This window comes from Ambystoma mexicanum, chromosome 9 (assembly GCF_040938575.1).
Source record: "Ambystoma mexicanum isolate Mex_15411 chromosome 9, UKY_AmexF1_1, whole genome shotgun sequence".
Lineage (NCBI taxonomy): Eukaryota > Metazoa > Chordata > Amphibia > Caudata > Ambystomatidae > Ambystoma > Ambystoma mexicanum.
The window spans coordinates 561,802,285-561,823,287 of NC_090931.1; the positions used below are offsets into that span (position 1 = coordinate 561,802,285).

At 47.5% G+C, this 21,003-nt stretch overlaps 20 non-coding genes across 20 annotated transcripts; all 20 read left to right on the plus strand.

The window, feature by feature from the left end:
- The first annotated feature begins 207 nt into the window (after positions 1–207).
- Positions 208–425, plus strand: LOC138489893 (small nucleolar RNA U3). Its single transcript, XR_011274986.1, has one exon. It is a non-coding gene; the product is annotated as a small nucleolar RNA U3 (small nucleolar RNA).
- Positions 426–1,248: 823 nt separating this feature from the next.
- LOC138490280 (small nucleolar RNA U3) lies at positions 1,249–1,466 on the plus strand. The gene has a single exon (XR_011275324.1). It is a non-coding gene; the product is annotated as a small nucleolar RNA U3 (small nucleolar RNA).
- Positions 1,467–2,301: 835 nt separating this feature from the next.
- On the plus strand, positions 2,302–2,519 carry LOC138489894 (small nucleolar RNA U3). Its single transcript, XR_011274987.1, has one exon. It is a non-coding gene; the product is annotated as a small nucleolar RNA U3 (small nucleolar RNA).
- Positions 2,520–3,354: 835 nt separating this feature from the next.
- Positions 3,355–3,571, plus strand: LOC138490441 (small nucleolar RNA U3). Its single transcript, XR_011275468.1, has one exon. It is a non-coding gene; the product is annotated as a small nucleolar RNA U3 (small nucleolar RNA).
- An 823-nt stretch (positions 3,572–4,394) lies between these two features.
- On the plus strand, positions 4,395–4,612 carry LOC138490244 (small nucleolar RNA U3). The gene has a single exon (XR_011275292.1). It is a non-coding gene; the product is annotated as a small nucleolar RNA U3 (small nucleolar RNA).
- Positions 4,613–5,447: 835 nt separating this feature from the next.
- On the plus strand, positions 5,448–5,665 carry LOC138490721 (small nucleolar RNA U3). Its single transcript, XR_011275636.1, has one exon. It is a non-coding gene; the product is annotated as a small nucleolar RNA U3 (small nucleolar RNA).
- An 835-nt stretch (positions 5,666–6,500) lies between these two features.
- On the plus strand, positions 6,501–6,718 carry LOC138489896 (small nucleolar RNA U3). Its single transcript, XR_011274988.1, has one exon. It is a non-coding gene; the product is annotated as a small nucleolar RNA U3 (small nucleolar RNA).
- Positions 6,719–7,552: 834 nt separating this feature from the next.
- On the plus strand, positions 7,553–7,770 carry LOC138490760 (small nucleolar RNA U3). The gene has a single exon (XR_011275663.1). It is a non-coding gene; the product is annotated as a small nucleolar RNA U3 (small nucleolar RNA).
- Positions 7,771–8,593: 823 nt separating this feature from the next.
- Positions 8,594–8,811, plus strand: LOC138489897 (small nucleolar RNA U3). The gene has a single exon (XR_011274989.1). It is a non-coding gene; the product is annotated as a small nucleolar RNA U3 (small nucleolar RNA).
- Positions 8,812–9,635: 824 nt separating this feature from the next.
- Positions 9,636–9,853, plus strand: LOC138489898 (small nucleolar RNA U3). The gene has a single exon (XR_011274990.1). It is a non-coding gene; the product is annotated as a small nucleolar RNA U3 (small nucleolar RNA).
- Positions 9,854–10,677: 824 nt separating this feature from the next.
- LOC138490238 (small nucleolar RNA U3) lies at positions 10,678–10,895 on the plus strand. The gene has a single exon (XR_011275287.1). It is a non-coding gene; the product is annotated as a small nucleolar RNA U3 (small nucleolar RNA).
- Positions 10,896–11,730: 835 nt separating this feature from the next.
- On the plus strand, positions 11,731–11,948 carry LOC138489900 (small nucleolar RNA U3). The gene has a single exon (XR_011274991.1). It is a non-coding gene; the product is annotated as a small nucleolar RNA U3 (small nucleolar RNA).
- An 824-nt stretch (positions 11,949–12,772) lies between these two features.
- On the plus strand, positions 12,773–12,990 carry LOC138490362 (small nucleolar RNA U3). Its single transcript, XR_011275397.1, has one exon. It is a non-coding gene; the product is annotated as a small nucleolar RNA U3 (small nucleolar RNA).
- Positions 12,991–13,813: 823 nt separating this feature from the next.
- On the plus strand, positions 13,814–14,031 carry LOC138489901 (small nucleolar RNA U3). The gene has a single exon (XR_011274992.1). It is a non-coding gene; the product is annotated as a small nucleolar RNA U3 (small nucleolar RNA).
- An 835-nt stretch (positions 14,032–14,866) lies between these two features.
- LOC138490722 (small nucleolar RNA U3) lies at positions 14,867–15,084 on the plus strand. The gene has a single exon (XR_011275637.1). It is a non-coding gene; the product is annotated as a small nucleolar RNA U3 (small nucleolar RNA).
- Positions 15,085–15,919: 835 nt separating this feature from the next.
- On the plus strand, positions 15,920–16,137 carry LOC138489903 (small nucleolar RNA U3). The gene has a single exon (XR_011274994.1). It is a non-coding gene; the product is annotated as a small nucleolar RNA U3 (small nucleolar RNA).
- Positions 16,138–16,972: 835 nt separating this feature from the next.
- LOC138489904 (small nucleolar RNA U3) lies at positions 16,973–17,190 on the plus strand. The gene has a single exon (XR_011274995.1). It is a non-coding gene; the product is annotated as a small nucleolar RNA U3 (small nucleolar RNA).
- Positions 17,191–18,024: 834 nt separating this feature from the next.
- On the plus strand, positions 18,025–18,242 carry LOC138490723 (small nucleolar RNA U3). The gene has a single exon (XR_011275638.1). It is a non-coding gene; the product is annotated as a small nucleolar RNA U3 (small nucleolar RNA).
- An 834-nt stretch (positions 18,243–19,076) lies between these two features.
- Positions 19,077–19,294, plus strand: LOC138490220 (small nucleolar RNA U3). The gene has a single exon (XR_011275270.1). It is a non-coding gene; the product is annotated as a small nucleolar RNA U3 (small nucleolar RNA).
- An 835-nt stretch (positions 19,295–20,129) lies between these two features.
- LOC138490400 (small nucleolar RNA U3) lies at positions 20,130–20,347 on the plus strand. Its single transcript, XR_011275432.1, has one exon. It is a non-coding gene; the product is annotated as a small nucleolar RNA U3 (small nucleolar RNA).
- Positions 20,348–21,003: the final 656 nt, after the last annotated feature.

Genomic DNA, 21,003 nt, shown 5'->3' on the forward strand with positions numbered 1-21,003 from the left:
AATATGTAAATTTACAAAGTACAGGCATTTTTGTCATCTTTTGCCAACGCTATGGATAGGAAATGTTTTCTATGGTGTTGCGGGAAAGGTTTTCCTATGCAGAAATGGAGGGGCTTTTTGTTGCATTTGGGACGATAGACGCTTTCCCACCCTAAGTGAGATGGGTGGCAGCTTCTTCCACCTGCCTGGGCTGCCCTTTGTGCTATTAAGACTATACTTTCAGGGATCATTTCTATAGTTCTTAACTGAGGAAATGTGTTCGAAAGTGTCTGGTCTTCGCTAACCACGAGGAAGAGTTGAAGTGTTCTCTTCTGAGCGTGAAGCAAGTGGACAGTGTTGCATTTATGCAGCTGCTGTCTGCTATTGATGACCGTTCCTCTCTCCCTTTCAGGAGGGTTGGAGGAAGGGAACACAAACTGAGTGGTTAGCTGCTTATTATTCTGGTGAAAAATAGAGACAGCTCCCCTGTTCTTAGGGTTGCTTGGTGTCTGTGCTGTCGATTATGTGGGTTCTGATTTGTTAGCTGTGCAAATCTCCACATGGACCAAACACCTTGCGTCGCCCCGGTAAACACAATTGCCGTGGGCCCTTTTGTGCGCTGCCCTGGGGGACCCAAGCGACAAGTTCCGGCTGTTGCATGCTGGCCTACTTCCATTTCACAAAGGTTAAGCCATTCTGATTTGCCACTGTTTTTCATCTGGCGCAATCCTCGTGCTTCTGTGAAAACAACACTGTACTGCCTTTGAATCTGCCTATTCAGCTGGGTACTTTTCAGGTCCGACTCAAATGCTTGTCTGGCCAATGCGCGCAATACCCTTCCATCACATGCATTACGTTCTCATAAAAGTCACACCGCCATTGTTCACGTTGCCTCCCACTTATGCTTGCTCGAATTCCACTGCAAAGCTTCCCAGATATTGAATAACACTCATTGCCATCGTAATATGGCCACTCTGTTTACTGAGGCCAGCCTTGGCTGGGCCATGGGAGCCCCTTGTCTCTGTCATCCACACTGACGAATTTTATTGGCTGCTGGTCTTCAATATGTAAATTTACAAAGTACAGGCATTTTTGTCATCTTTTGCCAACGCTATGGATAGGAAATGTTTTCTATGGTGTTGCGGGAAAGGTTTTCCTATGCAGAAATGGAGGGGCTTTTTGTTGCCTTTGGGACGATAGACGCTTTCCCACCCTAAGTGATTTGGGTGGCAGCTTCTTCCACCTGCCTGGGCTGCCCTTTGTGATATTAAGACTTTACTTTCAGGGATCATTTCTATAGTTCTTAACTGAGGAAATGTGTTCGAAAGTGTCTGGTCTTCGCTAACCACGAGGAAGAGTTGAAGTGTTCTCTTCTGAGCGTGAAGCAAGTGGACAGTGTTGCATTTATGCAGCTGCTGTCTGCTATTGATGACCGTTCCTCTCTCCCTTTCAGGAGGGTTGGAGGAAGGGAACACAAACTGAGTGGTTAGCTGCTTATTATTCTGGTGAAAAATAGAGACAGCTCCCCTGTTCTTAGGGTTGCTTGGTGTCTGTGCTGTCGATTATGTGGGTTCTGATTTGTTAGCTGTGCAAATCTCCACATGGACCAAACACCTTGTGTCGCCCCGGTAAACACAATTGGCCGTGGGCCCTTTTGTGCGCTGCCCTGGGGGACCCAAGCGACAAGTTCCGGCTGTTGCATGCTGGCCTACTTCCATTTCACAAAGGTTAAGCCATTCTGATTTGCCACTGTTTTCCATCTGGCGCAATCCTCGTGCTTCTGTGAAAACAACACTGTACTGCCCCTTTGGGGGATTTGAATCTGCCTATTCAGCTGGGTACTTTTCAGGTCCGACTCAAATGCTTGTCTGGCCAATGCGCGCAATACCCTTCCATCACATGCATTACGTTCTCATAAAAGTCACACCGCCATTGTTAACGTTGCCTCCCACTTATGCTTGCTCGAATTCCACTGCAAAGCTTCCCAGATATTGAATAACACTCATTGCCATCGTAATATGGCCACTCTGTTTACTGAGGCCAGCCTTGGCTGGGCCATGGGAGCCCCTTGTCTCTGTCATCCACACTGACGAATTTTATTGGCTGCTGGTCTTCAATATGTAAATTTACAAAGTACAGGCATTTTTGTCATCTTTTGCCAACGCTATGGAAAGGAAAGGTTTTCTATGGGGTTGCGGGAAAGGTTTTCCTATGCAGAAATGGAGGGGCTTTTTGTTGCCTTTGGGACGATAGACGCTTTCCCACCCTAAGTGAGATGGGTGGCAGCTTCTTCCACCTGCCTGGGCTGCCCTTTGTGCTATTAAGACTATACTTTCAGGGATCATTTCTATAGTTCTTAACTGAGGAAATGTGTTCGAAAGTGTCTGGTCTTCGCTAACCACGAGGAAGAGTTGAAGTGTTCTCTTCTGAGCGTGAAGCAAGTGGACAGTGTTGCATTTATGCAGCTGCTGTCTGCTATTGATGACCGTTCCTCTCTCCCTTTCAGGAGGGTTGGAGGAAGGGAACACAAACTGAGTGGTTAGCTGCTTATTATTCTGGTGAAAAATAGAGACAGCTCCCCTGTTCTTAGGGTTGCTTGGTGTCTGTGCTGTCGATTATGTGGGTTCTGATTTGTTAGCTGTGCAAATCTCCACATGGACCAAACACCTTGCGTCGCCCCGGTAAACACAATTGGCCGTGGGCCCTTTTGTGCGCTGCCCTGGGGGACCCAAGCGACAAGTTCCGGCTGTTGCATGCTGGCCTACTTCCATTTCACAAAGGTTAAGCCATTCTGATTTGCCACTGTTTTCCATCTGGCGCAATCCTCGTGCTTCTGTGAAAACAACACTGTACTGCCCCTTTGGGGGATTTGAATCTGCCTATTCAGCTGGGTACTTTTCAGGTCCGACTCAAATGCTTGTCTGGCCAATGCGCGCAATACCCTTCCATCACATGCATTACGTTCTCATAAAAGTCACACCGCCATTGTTCACGTTGCCTCCCACTTATGCTTGCTTGAATTCCACTGCAAAGCTTCCCAGATATTGAATAACACTCATTGCCATCGTAATATGGCCACTCTGTTTACTGAGGCCAGCCTTGGCTGGGCCATGGGAGCCCCTTGTCTCTGTCATCCACACTGACGAATTTTATTGGCTGCTGGTCTTCAATATGTAAATTTACAAAGTACAGGCATTTTTGTCATCTTTTGCCAACGCTATGGATAGGAAATGTTTTCTATGGTGTTGCGGGAAAGGTTTTCCTATGCAGAAATGGAGGGGCTTTTTGTTGCCTTTGGGACGATAGACGCTTTCCCACCCTAAGTGAGATGGGTGGCAGCTTCTTCCACCTGCCTGGGCTGCCCTTTGTGCTATTAAGACTATACTTTCAGGGATCATTTCTATAGTTCTTAACTGAGGAAATGTGTTCGAAAGTGTCTGGTCTTCGCTAACCACAGGAAGAGTTGAAGTGTTCTCTTCTGAGCGTGAAGCAAGTGGACAGTGTTGCATTTATGCAGCTGCTGTCTGCTATTGATGACCGTTCCTCTCTCCCTTTCAGGAGGGTTGGAGGAAGGGAACACAAACTGAGTGGTTAGCTGCTTATTATTCTGGTGAAAAATAGAGACAGCTCCCCTGTTCTTAGGGTTGCTTGGTGTCTGTGCTGTCGATTATGTGGGTTCTGATTTGTTAGCTGTGCAAATCTCCACATGGACCAAACACCTTGCGTCGCCCCGGTAAACACAATTGCCGTGGGCCCTTTTGTGCGCTGCCCTGGGGGACCCAAGCGACAAGTTCCGGCTGTTGCATGCTGGCCTACTTCCATTTCACAAAGGTTAAGCCATTCTGATTTGCCACTGTTTTTCAACTGGCGCAATCCTCGTGCTTCTGTGAAAACAACACTGTACTGCCTTTGAATCTGCCTATTCAGCTGGGTACTTTTCAGGTCCGACTCAAATGCTTGTCTGGCCAATGCGCGCAATACCCTTCCATCACATGCATTACGTTCTCATAAAAGTCACACCGCCATTGTTCACGTTGCCTCCCACTTATGCTTGCTCGAATTCCACTGCAAAGCTTCCCAGATATTGAATAACACTCATTGCCATCGTAATATGGCCACTCTGTTTACTGAGGCCAGCCTTGGCTGGGCCATGGGAGCCCCTTGTCTCTGTCATCCACACTGACGAATTTTATTGGCTGCTGGTCTTCAATATGTAAATTTACAAAGTACAGGCATTTTTGTCATCTTTTGCCAACGCTATGGATAGGAAATGTTTTCTATGGTGTTGCGGGAAAGGTTTTCCTATGCAGAAATAGAGGGGCTTTTTGTTGCCTTTGGGACGATAGACGCTTTCACACCCTAAGTGAGATGGGTGGCAGCTTCTTCCACCTGCCTGGGCTGCCCTTTGTGCTATTAAGACTATACTTTCAGGGATCATTTCTATAGTTCTTAACTGAGGAAATGTGTTCGAAAGTGTCTGGTCTTTGCTAACCACGAGGAAGAGTTGAAGTGTTCTCTTCTGAGCGTGAAGCAAGTGGACAGTGTTGCATTTATGCAGCTGCTGTCTGCTATTGATGACCGTTCCTCTCTCCCTTTCAGGAGGGTTGGAGGAAGGGAACACAAACTGAGTGGTTAGCTGCTTATTATTCTGGTGAAAAATAGAGACAGCTCCCCTGTTCTTAGGGTTGCTTGGTGTCTGTGCTGTCGATTATGTGGGTTCTGATTTGTTAGCTGTGCAAATCTCCACATGGACCAAACACCTTGCGTCGCCCCGGTAAACACAATTGGCCGTGGGCCCTTTTGTGCGCTGCCCTGGGGGACCCAAGCGACAAGTTCCGGCTGTTGCATGCTGGCCTACTTCCATTTCACAAAGGTTAAGCCATTCTGATTTGCCACTGTTTTCCATCTGGCGCAATCCTCGTGCTTCTGTGAAAACAACACTGTACTGCCCTTTTGGGGGATTTGAATCTGCCTATTCAGCTGGGTACTTTTCAGGTCCGACTCAAATGCTTGTCTGGCCAATGCGCGCAATACCCTTCCATCACATGCATTACGTTCTCATAAAAGTCACACCGCCATTGTTCACGTTGCCTCCCACTTATGCTTGCTTGAATTCCACTGCAAAGCTTCCCAGATATTGAATAACACTCATTGCCATCGTAATATGGCCACTCTGTTTACTGAGGCCAGCCTTGGCTGGGCCATGGGAGCCCCTTGTCTCTGTCATCCACACTGACGAATTTTATTGGCTGCTGGTCTTCAATATGTAAATTTACAAAGTACAGGCATTTTTGTCATCTTTTGCCAACGCTATGGATAGGAAATGTTTTCTATGGTGTTGCGGGAAAGGTTTTCCTATGCAGAAATGGAGGGGCTTTTTGTTGCCTTTGGGACGATAGACGCTTTCCCACCCTAAGTGAGATGGGTGGCAGCTTCTTCCACCTGCCTGGGCTGCCCTTTGTGCTATTAAGACTATACTTTCAGGGATCATTTCTATAGTTCTTAACTGAGGAAATGTGTTCGAAAGTGTCTGGTCTTCGCTAACCACGAGGAAGAGTTGAAGTGTTCTCTTCTGAGCGTGAAGCAAGTGAACAGTGTTGCATTTATGCAGCTGCTGTCTGCTATTGATGACCGTTCCTCTCTCCCTTTCAGGAGGGTTGGAGGAAGGGAACACAAACTGAGTGGTTAGCTGCTTATTATTCTGGTGAAAAATAGAGACAGCTCCCCTGTTCTTAGGGTTGCTTGGTGTCTGTGCTGTCGATTATGTGGGTTCTGATTTGTTAGCTGTGCAAATCTCCACATGGACCAAACACCTTGCGTCGCCCCGGTAAACACAATTGGCCGTGGGCCCTTTTGTGCGCTGCCCTGGGGGACCCAAGCGACAAGTTCCGGCTGTTGCATGCTGGCCTACTTCCATTTCACAAAGGTTAAGCCATTCTGATTTGCCACTGTTTTCCATCTGGCGCAATCCTCGTGCTTCTGTGAAAACAACACTGTACTGCCCCTTTGGGGGATTTGAATCTGCCTATTCAGCTGGGTACTTTTCAGGTCCGACTCAAATGCTTGTCTGGCCAATGCGCGCAATACCCTTCCATCACATGCATTACGTTCTCATAAAAGTCACACCGCCATTGTTCACGTTGCCTCCCACTTATGCTTGCTCGAATTCCACTGCAAAGCTTCCCAGATATTGAATAACACTCATTGCCATCGTAATATGGCCACTCTGTTTACTGAGGCCAGCCTTGGCTGGGCCATGGGAGCCCCTTGTCTCTGTCATCCACACTGACGAATTTTATTGGCTGCTGGTCTTCAATATGTAAATTTACAAAGTACAGGCATTTTTGTCATCTTTTGCCAACGCTATGGATAGGAAATGTTTTCTATGGTGTTGCGGGAAAGGTTTTCCTATGCAGAAATGGAGGGGCTTTTTGTTGCATTTGGGACGATAGACGCTTTCCCACCCTAAGTGAGATGGGTGGCAGCTTCTTCCACCTGCCTGGGCTGCCCTTTGTGCTATTAAGACTATACTTTCAGGGATCATTTCTATAGTTCTTAACTGAGGAAATGTGTTCGAAAGTGTCTGGTCTTCGCTAACCACGAGGAAGAGTTGAAGTGTTCTCTTCTGAGCGTGAAGCAAGTGGACAGTGTTGCATTTATGCAGCTGCTGTCTGCTATTGATGACCGTTCCTCTCTCCCTTTCAGGAGGGTTGGAGGAAGGGAACACAAACTGAGTGGTTAGCTGCTTATTATTCTGGTGAAAAATAGAGACAGCTCCCCTGTTCTTAGGGTTGCTTGGTGTCTGTGCTGTCGATTATGTGGGTTCTGATTTGTTAGCTGTGCAAATCTCCACATGGACCAAACACCTTGCGTCGCCCCGGTAAACACAATTGCCGTGGGCCCTTTTGTGCGCTGCCCTGGGGGACCCAAGCGACAAGTTCCGGCTGTTGCATGCTGGCCTACTTCCATTTCACAAAGGTTAAGCCATTCTGATTTGCCACTGTTTTCCATCTGGCGCAATCCTCGTGCTTCTGTGAAAACAACACTGTACTGCCCCTTTGGGGGATTTGAATCTGCCTATTCAGCTGGGTACTTTTCAGGTCCGACTCAAATGCTTGTCTGGCCAATGCGCGCAATACCCTTCCATCACATGCATTACGTTCTCATAAAAGTCACACCGCCATTGTTCACGTTGCCTCCCACTTATGCTTGGTCGAATTCCACTGCAAAGCTTCCCAGATATTGAATAACACTCATTGCCATCGTAATATGGCCACTCTGTTTACTGAGGCCAGCCTTGGCTGGGCCATGGGAGCCCCTTGTCTCTGTCATCCACACTGACGAATTTTATTGGCTGCTGGTCTTCAATATGTAAATTTACAAAGTACAGGCATTTTTGTCATCTTTTGCCAACGCTATGGATAGGAAATGTTTTCTATGGTGTTGCGGGAAAGGTTTTCCTATGCAGAAATGGAGGGGCTTTTTGTTGCATTTGGGACGATAGACGCTTTCCCACCCTAAGTGAGATGGGTGGCAGCTTCTTCCACCTGCCTGGGCTGCCCTTTGTGCTATTAAGACTATACTTTCAGGAATCATTTCTATAGTTCTTAACTGAGGAAATGTGTTCGAAAGTGTCTGGTCTTCGCTAACCACGAGGAAGAGTTGAAGTGTTCTCTTCTGAGCGTGAAGCAAGTGGACAGTGTTGCATTTATGCAGCTGCTGTCTGCTATTGATGACCGTTCCTCTCTCCCTTTCAGGAGGGTTGGAGGAAGGGAACACAAACTGAGTGGTTAGCTGCTTATTATTCTGGTGAAAAATAGAGACAGCTCCCCTGTTCTTAGGGTTGCTTGGTGTCTGTGCTGTCGATTATGTGGGTTCTGATTTGTTAGCTGTGCAAATCTCCACATGGACCAAACACCTTGCGTCGCCCCGGTAAACACAATTGCCGTGGGCCCTTTTGTGCGCTGCCCTGGGGGACCCAAGCGACAAGTTCCGGCTGTTGCATGCTGGCCTACTTCCATTTCACAAAGGTTAAGCCATTCTGATTTGCCACTGTTTTTCATCTGGCGCAATCCTCGTGCTTCTGTGAAAACAACACTGTACTGCCTTTGAATCTGCCTATTCAGCTGGGTACTTTTCAGGTCCGACTCAAATGCTTGTCTGGCCAATGCGCGCAATACCCTTCCATCACATGCATTACGTTCTCATAAAAGTCACACCGCCATTGTTCACGTTGCCTCCCACTTATGCTTGCTCGAATTCCACTGCAAAGCTTCCCAGATATTGAATAACACTCATTGCCATCGTAATATGGCCACTCTGTTTACTGAGGCCAGCCTTGGCTGGGCCATGGGAGCCCCTTGTCTCTGTCATCCACACTGACGAATTTTATTGGCTGCTGGTCTTCAATATGTAAATTTACAAAGTACAGGCATTTTTGTCATCTTTTGCCAACGCTATGGATAGGAAATGTTTTCTATGGTGTTGCGGGAAAGGTTTTCCTATGCAGAAATGGAGGGGCTTTTTGTTGCCTTTGGGACGATAGACGCTTTCCCACCCTAAGTGAGATGGGTGGCAGCTTCTTCCACCTGCCTGGGCTGCCCTTTGTGCTATTAAGACTATACTTTCAGGGATCATTTCTATAGTTCTTAACTGAGGAAATGTGTTCGAAAGTGTCTGGTCTTCGCTAACCACGAGGAAGAGTTGAAGTGTTCTCTTCTGAGCGTGAAGCAAGTGGACAGTGTTGCATTTATGCAGCTGCTGTCTGCTATTGATGACCGTTCCTCTCTCCCTTTCAGGAGGGTTGGAGGAAGGGAACACAAACTGAGTGGTTAGCTGCTTATTATTCTGGTGAAAAATAGAGACAGCTCCCCTGTACTTAGGGTTGCTTGGTGTCTGTGCTGTCGATTATGTGGGTTCTGATTTGTTAGCTGTGCAAATCTCCACATGGACCAAACACCTTGCGTCGCCCCGGTAAACACAATTGGCCGTGGGCCCTTTTGTGCGCTGCCCTGGGGGACCCAAGCGACAAGTTCCGGCTGTTGCATGCTGGCCTACTTCCATTTCACAAAGGTTAAGCCATTCTGATTTGCCACTGTTTTCCATCTGGCGCAATCCTCGTGCTTCTGTGAAAACAACACTGTACTGCCTTTGAATCTGCCTATTCAGCTGGGTACTTTTCAGGTCCGACTCAAATGCTTGTCTGGCCAATGCGCGCAATACCCTTCCATCACATGCATTACGTTCTCATAAAAGTCACACCGCCATTGTTCACGTTGCCTCCCACTTATGCTTGCTCGAATTCCACTGCAAAGCTTCCCAGATATTGAATAACACTCATTGCCATCGTAATATGGCCACTCTGTTTACTGAGGCCAGCCTTGGCTGGGCCATGGGAGCCCCTTGTCTCTGTCATCCACACTGACGAATTTTATTGGCTGCTGGTCTTCAATATGTAAATTTACAAAGTACAGGCATTTTTGTCATCTTTTGCCAACGCTATGGATAGGAAATGTTTTCTATGGTGTTGCGGGAAAGGTTTTCCTATGCAGAAATGGAGGGGCTTTTTGTTGCCTTTGGGACGATAGACGCTTTCACACCCTAAGTGAGATGGGTGGCAGCTTCTTCCACCTGCCTGGGCTGCCCTTTGTGCTATTAAGACTATACTTTCAGGGATCATTTCTATAGTTCTTAACTGAGGAAATGTGTTCGAAAGTGTCTGGTCTTCGCTAACCACGAGGAAGAGTTGAAGTGTTCTCTTCTGAGCGTGAAGCAAGTGGACAGTGTTGCATTTATGCAGCTGCTGTCTGCTATTGATGACCGTTCCTCTCTCCCTTTCAGGAGGGTTGGAGGAAGGGAACACAAACTGAGTGGTTAGCTGCTTATTATTCTGGTGAAAAATAGAGACAGCTCCCCTGTTCTTAGGGTTGCTTGGTGTCTGTGCTGTCGATTATGTGGGTTCTGATTTGTTAGCTGTGCAAATCTCCACATGGACCAAACACCTTGCGTCGCCCCGGTAAACACAATTGGCCATGGGCCCTTTTGTGCGCTGCCCTGGGGGACCCAAGCGACAAGTTCCGGCTGTTGCATGCTGGCCTACTTCCATTTCACAAAGGTTAAGCCATTCTGATTTGCCACTGTTTTCCATCTGGCGCAATCCTCGTGCTTCTGTGAAAACAACACTGTACTGCCTTTGAATCTGCCTATTCAGCTGGGTACTTTTCAGGTCCGACTCAAATGCTTGTCTGGCCAATGCGCGCAATACCCTTCCATCACATGCATTACGTTCTCATAAAAGTCACACCGCCATTGTTCACGTTGCCTCCCACTTATGCTTGCTCGAATTCCACTGCAAAGCTTCCCAGATATTGAATAACACTCATTGCCATCGTAATATGGCCACTCTGTTTACTGAGGCCAGCCTTGGCTGGGCCATGGGAGCCCCTTGTCTCTGTCATCCACACTGACGAATTTTATTGGCTGCTGGTCTTCAATATGTAAATTTACAAAGTACAGGCATTTTTGTCATCTTTTGCCAACGCTATGGATAGGAAATGTTTTCTATGGTGTTGCGGGAAAGGTTTTCCTATGCAGAAATGGAGGGGCTTTTTGTTGCCTTTGGGACGATAGACGCTTTCCCACCCTAAGTGAGATGGGTGGCAGCTTCTTCCACCTGCCTGGGCTGCCCTTTGTGCTATTAAGACTATACTTTCAGGGATCATTTCTATAGTGCTTAACTGAGGAAATGTGTTTGAAAGTGTCTGGTCTTCGCTAACCACGAGGAAGAGTTGAAGTGTTCTCTTCTGAGCGTGAAGCAAGTGGACAGTGTTGCATTTATGCAGCTGCTGTCTGCTATTGATGACCGTTCCTCTCTCCCTTTCAGGAGGGTTGGAGGAAGGGAACACAAACTGAGTGGTTAGCTGCTTATTATTCTGGTGAAAAATAGAGACAGCTCCCCTCTTCTTAGGGTTGCTTGGTGTCTGTGCTGTCGATTATGTGGGTTCTGATTTGTTAGCTGTGCAAATCTCCACATGGACCAAACACCTTGTGTCGCCCCGGTAAACACAATTGGCCGTGGGCCCTTTTGTGCGCTGCCCTGGGGGACCCAAGCGACAAGTTCCGGCTGTTGCATGCTGGCCTACTTCCATTTCACAAAAGTTAAGCCATTCTGATTTGCCACTGTTTTCCATCTGGCGCAATCCTCGTGCTTCTGTGAAAACAACACTGTACTGCCCTTTTGGGGGATTTGAATCTGCCTATTCAGCTGGGTACTTTTCAGGTCCGACTCAAATGCTTGTCTGGCCAATGCGCGCAATACCCTTCCATCACATGCATTACGTTCTCATAAAAGTCACACCGCCATTGTTCACGTTGCCTCCCACTTATGCTTGCTCGAATTCCACTGCAAAGCTTCCCAGATATTGAATAACACTCATTGCCATCGTAATATGGCCACTCTGTTTACTGAGGCCAGCCTTGGCTGGGCCATGGGAGCCCCTTGTCTCTGTCATCCACACTGACGAATTTTATTGGCTGCTGGTCTTCAATATGTAAATTTACAAAGTACAGGCATTTTTGTCATCTTTTGCCAACGCTATGGATAGGAAATGTTTTCTATGGTGTTGCGGGAAAGGTTTTCCTATGCAGAAATGGAGGGGCTTTTTGTTGCCTTTGGGACGATAGACGCTTTCACACCCTAAGTGAGATGGGTGGCAGCTTCTTCCACCTGCCTGGGCTGCCCTTTGTGCTATTAAGACTATACTTTCAGGGATCATTTCTATAGTTCTTAACTGAGGAAATGTGTTCGAAAGTGTCTGGTCTTCGCTAACCACGAGGAAGAGTTGAAGTGTTCTCTTCTGAGCGTGAAGCAAGTGGACAGTGTTGCATTTATGCAGCTGCTGTCTGCTATTGATGACCGTTCCTCTCTCCCTTTCAGGAGGGTTGGAGGAAGGGAACACAAACTGAGTGGTTAGCTGCTTATTATTCTGGTGAAAAATAGAGACAGCTCCCCTGTTCTTAGGGTTGCTTGGTGTCTGTGCTGTCGATTATGTGGGTTCTGATTTGTTAGCTGTGCAAATCTCCACATGGACCAAACACCTTGCGTCGCCCCGGTAAACACAATTGGCCATGGGCCCTTTTGTGCGCTGCCCTGGGGGACCCAAGCGACAAGTTCCGGCTGTTGCATGCTGGCCTACTTCCATTTCACAAAGGTTAAGCCATTCTGATTTGCCACTGTTTTCCATCTGGCGCAATCCTCGTGCTTCTGTGAAAACAACACTGTACTGCCTTTGAATCTGCCTATTCAGCTGGGTACTTTTCAGGTCCGACTCAAATGCTTGTCTGGCCAATGCGCGCAATACCCTTCCATCACATGCATTACGTTCTCATAAAAGTCACACCGCCATTGTTCACGTTGCCTCCCACTTATGCTTGCTCGAATTCCACTGCAAAGCTTCCCAGATATTGAATAACACTCATTGCCATCGTAATATGGCCACTCTGTTTACTGAGGCCAGCCTTGGCTGGGCCATGGGAGCCCCTTGTCTCTGTCATCCACACTGACGAATTTTATTGGCTGCTGGTCTTCAATATGTAAATTTACAAAGTACAGGCATTTTTGTCATCTTTTGCCAACGCTATGGATAGGAAATGTTTTCTATGGTGTTGCGGGAAAGGTTTTCCTATGCAGAAATGGAGGGGCTTTTTGTTGCATTTGGGACGATAGACGCTTTCCCACCCTAAGTGAGATGGGTGGCAGCTTCTTCCACCTGCCTGGGCTGCCCTTTGTGCTATTAAGACTATACTTTCAGGGATCATTTCTATAGTTCTTAACTGAGGAAATGTGTTCGAAAGTGTCTGGTCTTCGCTAACCACGAGGAAGAGTTGAAGTGTTCTCTTCTGAGCATGAAGCAAGTGGACAGTGTTGCATTTATGCAGCTGCTGTCTGCTATTGATGACCGTTCCTCTCTCCCTTTCAGGAGGGTTGGAGGAAGGGAACACAAACTGAGTGGTTAGCTGCTTATTATTCTGGTGAAAAATAGAGACAGCTCCCCTGTTCTTAGGGTTGCTTGGTGTCTGTGCTGTCGATTATGTGGGTTCTGATTTGTTAGCTGTGCAAATCTCCACATGGACCAAACACCTTGCGTCGCCCCGGTAAACACAATTGCCGTGGGCCCTTTTGTGCGCTGCCCTGGGGGACCCAAGCGACAAGTTCCGGCTGTTGCATGCTGGCCTACTTCCATTTCACAAAGGTTAAGCCATTCTGATTTGCCACTGTTTTTCATCTGGCGCAATCCTCGTGCTTCTGTGAAAACAACACTGTACTGCCTTTGAATCTGCCTATTCAGCTGGGTACTTTTCAGGTCCGACTCAAATGCTTGTCTGGCCAATGCGCGCAATACCCTTCCATCACATGCATTACGTTCTCATAAAAGTCACACCGCCATTGTTCACGTTGCCTCCCACTTATGCTTGCTCGAATTCCACTGCAAAGCTTCCCAGATATTGAATAACACTCATTGCCATCGTAATATGGCCACTCTGTTTACTGAGGCCAGCCTTGGCTGGGCCATGGGAGCCCCTTGTCTCTGTCATCCACACTGACGAATTTTATTGGCTGCTGGTCTTCAATATGTAAATTTACAAAGTACAGGCATTTTTGTCATCTTTTGCCAACGCTATGGATAGGAAATGTTTTCTATGGTGTTGCGGGAAAGGTTTTCCTATGCAGAAATGGAGGGGCTTTTTGTTGCCTTTGGGACGATAGACGCTTTCCCACCCTAAGTGAGATGGGTGGCAGCTTCTTCCACCTGCCTGGGCTGCCCTTTGTGCTATTAAGACTATACTTTCAGGGATCATTTCTATAGTTCTTAACTGAGGAAATGTGTTCGAAAGTGTCTGGTCTTCGCTAACCACGAGGAAGAGTTGAAGTGTTCTCTTCTGAGCGTGAAGCAAGTGGACAGTGTTGCATTTATGCAGCTGCTGTCTGCTATTGATGACCGTTCCTCTCTCCCTTTCAGGAGGGTTGGAGGAAGGGAACACAAACTGAGTGGTTAGCTGCTTATTATTCTGGTGAAAAATAGAGACAGCTCCCCTGTTCTTAGGGTTGCTTGGTGTCTGTGCTGTCGATTATGTGGGTTCTGATTTGTTAGCTGTGCAAATCTCCACATGGACCAAACACCTTGCGTCGCCCCGGTAAACACAATTGGCCGTGGGCCCTTTTGTGCGCTGCCCTGGGGGACCCAAGCGACAAGTTCCGGCTGTTGCATGCTGGCCTACTTCCATTTCACAAAGGTTAAGCCATTCTGATTTGCCACTGTTTTCCATCTGGCGCAATCCTCGTGCTTCTGTGAAAACAACACTGTACTGCCCTTTTGGGGGATTTGAATCTGCCTATTCAGCTGGGTACTTTTCAGGTCCGACTCAAATGCTTGTCTGGCCAATGCGCGCAATACCCTTCCATCACATGCATTACGTTCTCATAAAAGTCACACCGCCATTGTTCACGTTGCCTCCCACTTATGCTTGCTCGAATTCCACTGCAAAGCTTCCCAGATATTGAATAACACTCATTGCCATCGTAATATGGCCACTCTGTTTACTGAGGCCAGCCTTGGCTGGGCCATGGGAGCCCCTTGTCTCTGTCATCCACACTGACGAATTTTATTGGCTGCTGGTCTTCAATATGTAAATTTACAAAGTACAGGCATTTTTGTCATCTTTTGCCAACGCTATGGATAGGAAATGTTTTCTATGGTGTTGCGGGAAAGGTTTTCCTATGCAGAAATGGAGGGGCTTTTTGTTGCCTTTGGGACGATAGACGCTTTCCCACCCTAAGTGAGATGGGTGGCAGCTTCTTCCACCTGCCTGGGCTGCCCTTTGTGCTATTAAGACTATACTTTCAGGGATCATTTCTATAGTTCTTAACTGAGGAAATGTGTTCGAAAGTGTCTGGTCTTCGCTAACCACGAGGAAGAGTTGAAGTGTTCTCTTCTGAGCGTGAAGCAAGTGAACAGTGTTGCATTTATGCAGCTGCTGTCTGCTATTGATGACCGTTCCTCTCTCCCTTTCAGGAGGGTTGGAGGAAGGGAACACAAACTGAGTGGTTAGCTGCTTATTATTCTGGTGAAAAATAGAGACAGCTCCCCTGTTCTTAGGGTTGCTTGGTGTCTGTGCTGTCGATTATGTGGGTTCTGATTTGTTAGCTGTGCAAATCTCCACATGGACCAAACACCTTGCGTCGCCCCGGTAAACACAATTGGCCGTGGGCCCTTTTGTGCGCTGCCCTGGGGGACCCAAGCGACAAGTTCCGGCTGTTGCATGCTGGCCTACTTCCATTTCACAAAGGTTAAGCCATTCTGATTTGCCACTGTTTTCCATCTGGCGCAATCCTCGTGCTTCTGTGAAAACAACACTGTACTGCCCCTTTGGGGGATTTGAATCTGCCTATTCAGCTGGGTACTTTTCAGGTCCGACTCAAATGCTTGTCTGGCCAATGCGCGCAATACCCTTCCATCACATGCATTACGTTCTCATAAAAGTCACACCGCCATTGTTCACGTTGCCTCCCACTTATGCTTGCTCGAATTCCACTGCAAAGCTTCCCAGATATTGAATAACACTCATTGCCATCGTAATATGGCCACTCTGTTTACTGAGGCCAGCCTTGGCTGGGCCATGGGAGCCCCTTGTCTCTGTCATCCACACTGACGAATTTTATTGGCTGCTGGTCTTCAATATGTAAATTTACAAAGTACAGGCATTTTTGTCATCTTTTGCCAACGCTATGGATAGGAAATGTTTTCTATGGTGTTGCGGGAAAGGTTTTCCTATGCAGAAATGGAGGGGCTTTTTGTTGCCTTTGGGACGATAGACGCTTTCCCACCCTAAGTGAGATGGGTGGCAGCTTCTTCCACCTGCCTGGGCTGCCCTTTGTGCTATTAAGACTATACTTTCAGGGATCATTTCTATAGTTCTTAACTGAGGAAATGTGTTCGAAAGTGTCTGGTCTTCGCTAACCACGAGGAAGAGTTGAAGTGTTCTCTTCTGAGCGTGAAGCAAGTGGACAGTGTTGCATTTATGCAGCTGCTGTCTGCTATTGATGACCGTTCCTCTCTCCCTTTCAGGAGGGTTGGAGGAAGGGAACACAAACTGAGTGGTTAGCTGCTTATTATTCTGGTGAAAAATAGAGACAGCTCCCCTCTTCTTAGGGTTGCTTGGTGTCTGTGCTGTCGATTATGTGGGTTCTGATTTGTTAGCTGTGCAAATCTCCACATGGACCAAACACCTTGTGTCGCCCCGGTAAACACAATTGGCCGTGGGCCCTTTTGTGCGCTGCCCTGGGGGACCCAAGCGACAAGTTCCGGCTGTTGCATGCTGGCCTACTTCCATTTCACAAAGGTTAAGCCATTCTGATTTGCCACTGTTTTCCATCTGGCGCAATCCTCGTGCTTCTGTGAAAACAACACTGTACTGCCCTTTTGGGGGATTTGAATCTGCCTATTCAGCTGGGTACTTTTCAGGTCCGACTCAAATGCTTGTCTGGCCAATGCGCGCAATACCCTTCCATCACATGCATTACGTTCTCATAAAAGTCACACCGCCATTGTTCACGTTGCCTCCCACTTATGCTTGCTCGAATTCCACTGCAAAGCTTCCCAGATATTGAATAACACTCATTGCCATCGTAATATGGCCACTCTGTTTACTGAGGCCAGCCTTGACTGGGCCATGGGAGCCCCTTGTCTCTGTCATCCACACTGACGAATTTTATTGGCTGCTGGTCTTCAATATGTAAATTTACAAAGTACAGGCATTTTTGTCATCTTTTGCCAACGCTATGGATAGGAAATGTTTTCTATGGTGTTGCGGGAAAGGTTTTCCTATGCAGAAATGGAGGGGCTTTTTGTTGCCTTTGGGACGATAGACGCTTTCCCACCCTAAGTGAGATGGGTGGCAGCTTCTTCCACCTGCCTGGGCTGCCCTTTGTGCTATTAAGACTATACTTTCAGGGATCATTTCTATAGTTCTTAACTGAGGAAATGTGTTCGAAAGTGTCTGGTCTTCGCTAACCACGAGGAAGAGTTGAAGTGTTCTCTTCTGAGCGTGAAGCAAGTGGACAGTGTTGCATTTATGCAGCTGCTGTCTGCTATTGATGACCGTTCCTCTCTCCCTTTCAGGAGGGTTGGAGGAAGGGAACACAAACTGAGTGGTTAGCTGCTTATTATTCTGGTGAAAAATAGAGACAGCTCCCCTGTTCTTAGGGTTGCTTGGTGTCTGTGCTGTCGATTATGTGGGTTCTGATTTGTTAGCTGTGCAAATCTCCACATGGACCAAACACCTTGCGTCGCCCCGGTAAACACAATTGCCGTGGGCCCTTTTGTGCGCTGCCCTGGGGGACCCAAGCGACAAGTTCCGGCTGTTGCATGCTGGCCTACTTCCATTTCACAAAGGTTAAGCCATTCTGATTTGCCACTGTTTTCCATCTGGCGCAATCCTCGTGCTTCTGTGAAAACAACACTGTACTGCCCTTTTGGGGGATTTGAATCTGCCTATTCAGCTGGGTACTTTTCAGGTCCGACTCAAATGCTTGTCTGGCCAATGCGCGCAATACCCTTCCATCACATGCATTACGTTCTCATAAAAGTCACACCGCCATTGTTCACGTTGCCTCCCACTTATGCTTGCTCGAATTCCACTGCAAAGCTTCCCAGATATTGAATAACACTCATTGCCATCGTAATATGGCCACTCTGTTTACTGAGGCCAGCCTTGGCTGGGCCATGGGAGCCCCTTGTCTCTGTCATCCACACTGACGTATTTTATTGGCTGCTGGTCTTCAATATGTAAATTTACAAAGTACAGGCATTTTTGTCATCTTTTGCCAACGCTATGGATAGGAAATGTTTTCTATGGTGTTGCGGGAAAGGTTTTCCTATGCAGAAATGGAGGGGCTTTTTGTTGCCTTTGGGACGATAGACGCTTTCCCACCCTAAGTGAGATGGGTGGCAGCTTCTTCCACCTGCCTGGGCTGCCCTTTGTGCTATTAAGACTATACTTTCAGGGATCATTTCTATAGTTCTTAACTGAGGAAATGTGTTCGAAAGTGTCTGGTCTTCGCTAACCACGAGGAAGAGTTGAAGTGTTCTCTTCTGAGCGTGAAGCAAGTGAACAGTGTTGCATTTATGCAGCTGCTGTCTGCTATTGATGACCGTTCCTCTCTCCCTTTCAGGAGGGTTGGAGGAAGGGAACACAAACTGAGTGGTTAGCTGCTTATTATTCTGGTGAAAAATAGAGACAGCTCCCCTGTTCTTAGGGTTGCTTGGTGTCTGTGCTGTCGATTATGTGGGTTCTGATTTGTTAGCTGTGCAAATCTCCACATGGACCAAACACCTTGCGTCGCCCCGGTAAACACAATTGCCGTGGGCCCTTTTGTGCGCTGCCCTGGGGGACCCAAGCGACAAGTTCCGGCTGTTGCATGCTGGCCTACTTCCATTTCACAAAGGTTAAGCCATTCTGATTTGCCACTGTTTTCCATCTGGCGCAATCCTCGTGCTTCTGTGAAAACAACACTGTACTGCCCTTTTGGGGGATTTGAATCTGCCTATTCAGCTGGGTACTTTTCAGGTCCGACTCAAATGCTTGTCTGGCCAATGCGCGCAATACCCTTCCATCACATGCATTACGTTCTCATAAAAGTCACACCGCCATTGTTCACGTTGCCTCCCACTTATGCTTGCTCGAATTCCACTGCAAAGCTTCCCAGATATTGAATAACACTCATTGCCATCGTAATATGGCCACTCTGTTTACTGAGGCCAGCCTTGACTGGGCCATGGGAGCCCCTTGTCTCTGTCATCCACACTGACGAATTTTATTGGCTGCTGGTCTTCAATATGTAAATTTACAAAGTACAGGCATTTTTGTCATCTTTTGCCAACGCTATGGATAGGAAATGTTTTCTATGGTGTTGCGGGAAAGGTTTTCCTATGCAGAAATGGAGGGGCTTTTTGTTGCCTTTGGGACGATAGACGCTTTCCCACCCTAAGTGAGATGGGTGGCAGCTTCTTCCACCTGCCTGGGCTGCCCTTTGTGCTATTAAGACTATACTTTCAGGGATCATTTCTATAGTTCTTAACTGAGGAAATGTGTTTGAAAGTGTCTGGTCTTCGCTAACCACGAGGAAGAGTTGAAGTGTTCTCTTCTGAGCGTGAAGCAAGTGGACAGTGTTGCATTTATGCAGCTGCTGTCTGCTATTGATGACCGTTCCTCTCTCCCTTTCAGGAGGGTTGGAGGAAGGGAACACAAACTGAGTGGTTAGCTGCTTATTATTCTGGTGAAAAATAGAGACAGCTCCCCTGTTCTTAGGGTTGCTTGGTGTCTGTGCTGTCGATTATGTGGGTTCTGATTTGTTAGCTGTGCAAATCTCCACATGGACCAAACACCTTGCGTCGCCCCGGTAAACACAATTGGCCGTGGGCCCTTTTGTGCGCTGCCCTGGGGGACCCAAGCGACAAGTTCCGGCTGTTGCATGCTGGCCTACTTCCATTTCACAAAGGTTAAGCCATTCTGATTTGCCACTGTTTTCCATCTGGCGCAATCCTCGTGCTTCTGTGAAAACAACACTGTACTGCCCCTTTGGGGGATTTGAATCTGCCTATTCAGCTGGGTACTTTTCAGGTCCGACTCAAATGCTTGTCTGGCCAATGCGCGCAATACCCTTCCATCACATGCATTACGTTCTCATAAAAGTCACACCGCCATTGTTCACGTTGCCTCCCACTTATGCTTGCTCGAATTCCACTGCAAAGCTTCCCAGATATTGAATAACACTCATTGCCATCGTAATATGGCCACTCTGTTTACTGAGGCCAGCCTTGGCTGGGCCATGGGAGCCCCTTGTCTCTGTCATCCACACTGACGAATTTTATTGGCTGCTGGTCTTCAATATGTAAATTTACAAAGTACAGGCATTTTTGTCATCTTTTGCCAACGCTATGGATAGGAAATGTTTTCTATGGTGTTACGGGAAAGGTTTTCCTATGCAGAAATGGAGGGGCTTTTTGTTGCCTTTGGGACGATAGACGCTTTCCCACCCTAAGTGATATGGGTGGCAGCTTCTTCCACCTGCCTGGGCTGCCCTTTGTGCTATTAAGACTATACTTTCAGGGATCATTTCTATAGTTCTTAACTGAGGAAATGTGTTCGAAAGTGTCTGGTCTTCGCTAACCACGAGGAAGAGTTGAAGTGTTCTCTTCTGAGCGTGAAGCAAGTGGACAGTGTTGCATTTATGCAGCTGCTGTCTGCTATTGATGACCGTTCCTCTCTCCCTTTCAGCAGGGTTGGAGGAAGGGAACACAAACTGAGTGGTTAGCTGCTTATTATTCTGGTGAAAAATAGAGACAGCTCCCCTGTTCTTAGGGTTGCTTGGTGTCTGTGCTGTCGATTATGTGGGTTCTGATTTGTTAGCTGTGCAAATCTCCACATGGACCAAACACCTTGCGTCGCCCCGGTAAACACAATTGGCCATGGGCCCTTTTGTGCGCTGCCCTGGGGGACCCAAGCGACAAGTTCCGGCTGTTGCATGCTGGCCTACTTCCATTTCACAAAGGTTAAGCCATTCTGATTTGCCACTGTTTTCCATCTGGCGCAATCCTCGTGCTTCTGTGAAAACAACACTGTACTGCCTTTGAATCTGCCTATTCAGCTGGGTACTTTTCAGGTCCGACTCAAATGCTTGTCTGGCCAATGCGCGCAATACCCTTCCATCACATGCATTACGTTCTCATAAAAGTCACACCGCCATTGTTCACGTTGCCTCCCACTTATGCTTGCTCGAATTCCACTGCAAAGCTTCCCAGATATTGAATAACACTCATTGCCATCGTAATATGGCCACTCTGTTTACTGAGGCCAGCCTTGGCTGGGCCATGGGAGCCCCTTGTCTCTGTCATCCACACTGACGAATTTTATTGGCTGCTGGTCTTCAATATGTAAATTTACAAAGTACAGGCATTTTTGTCATCT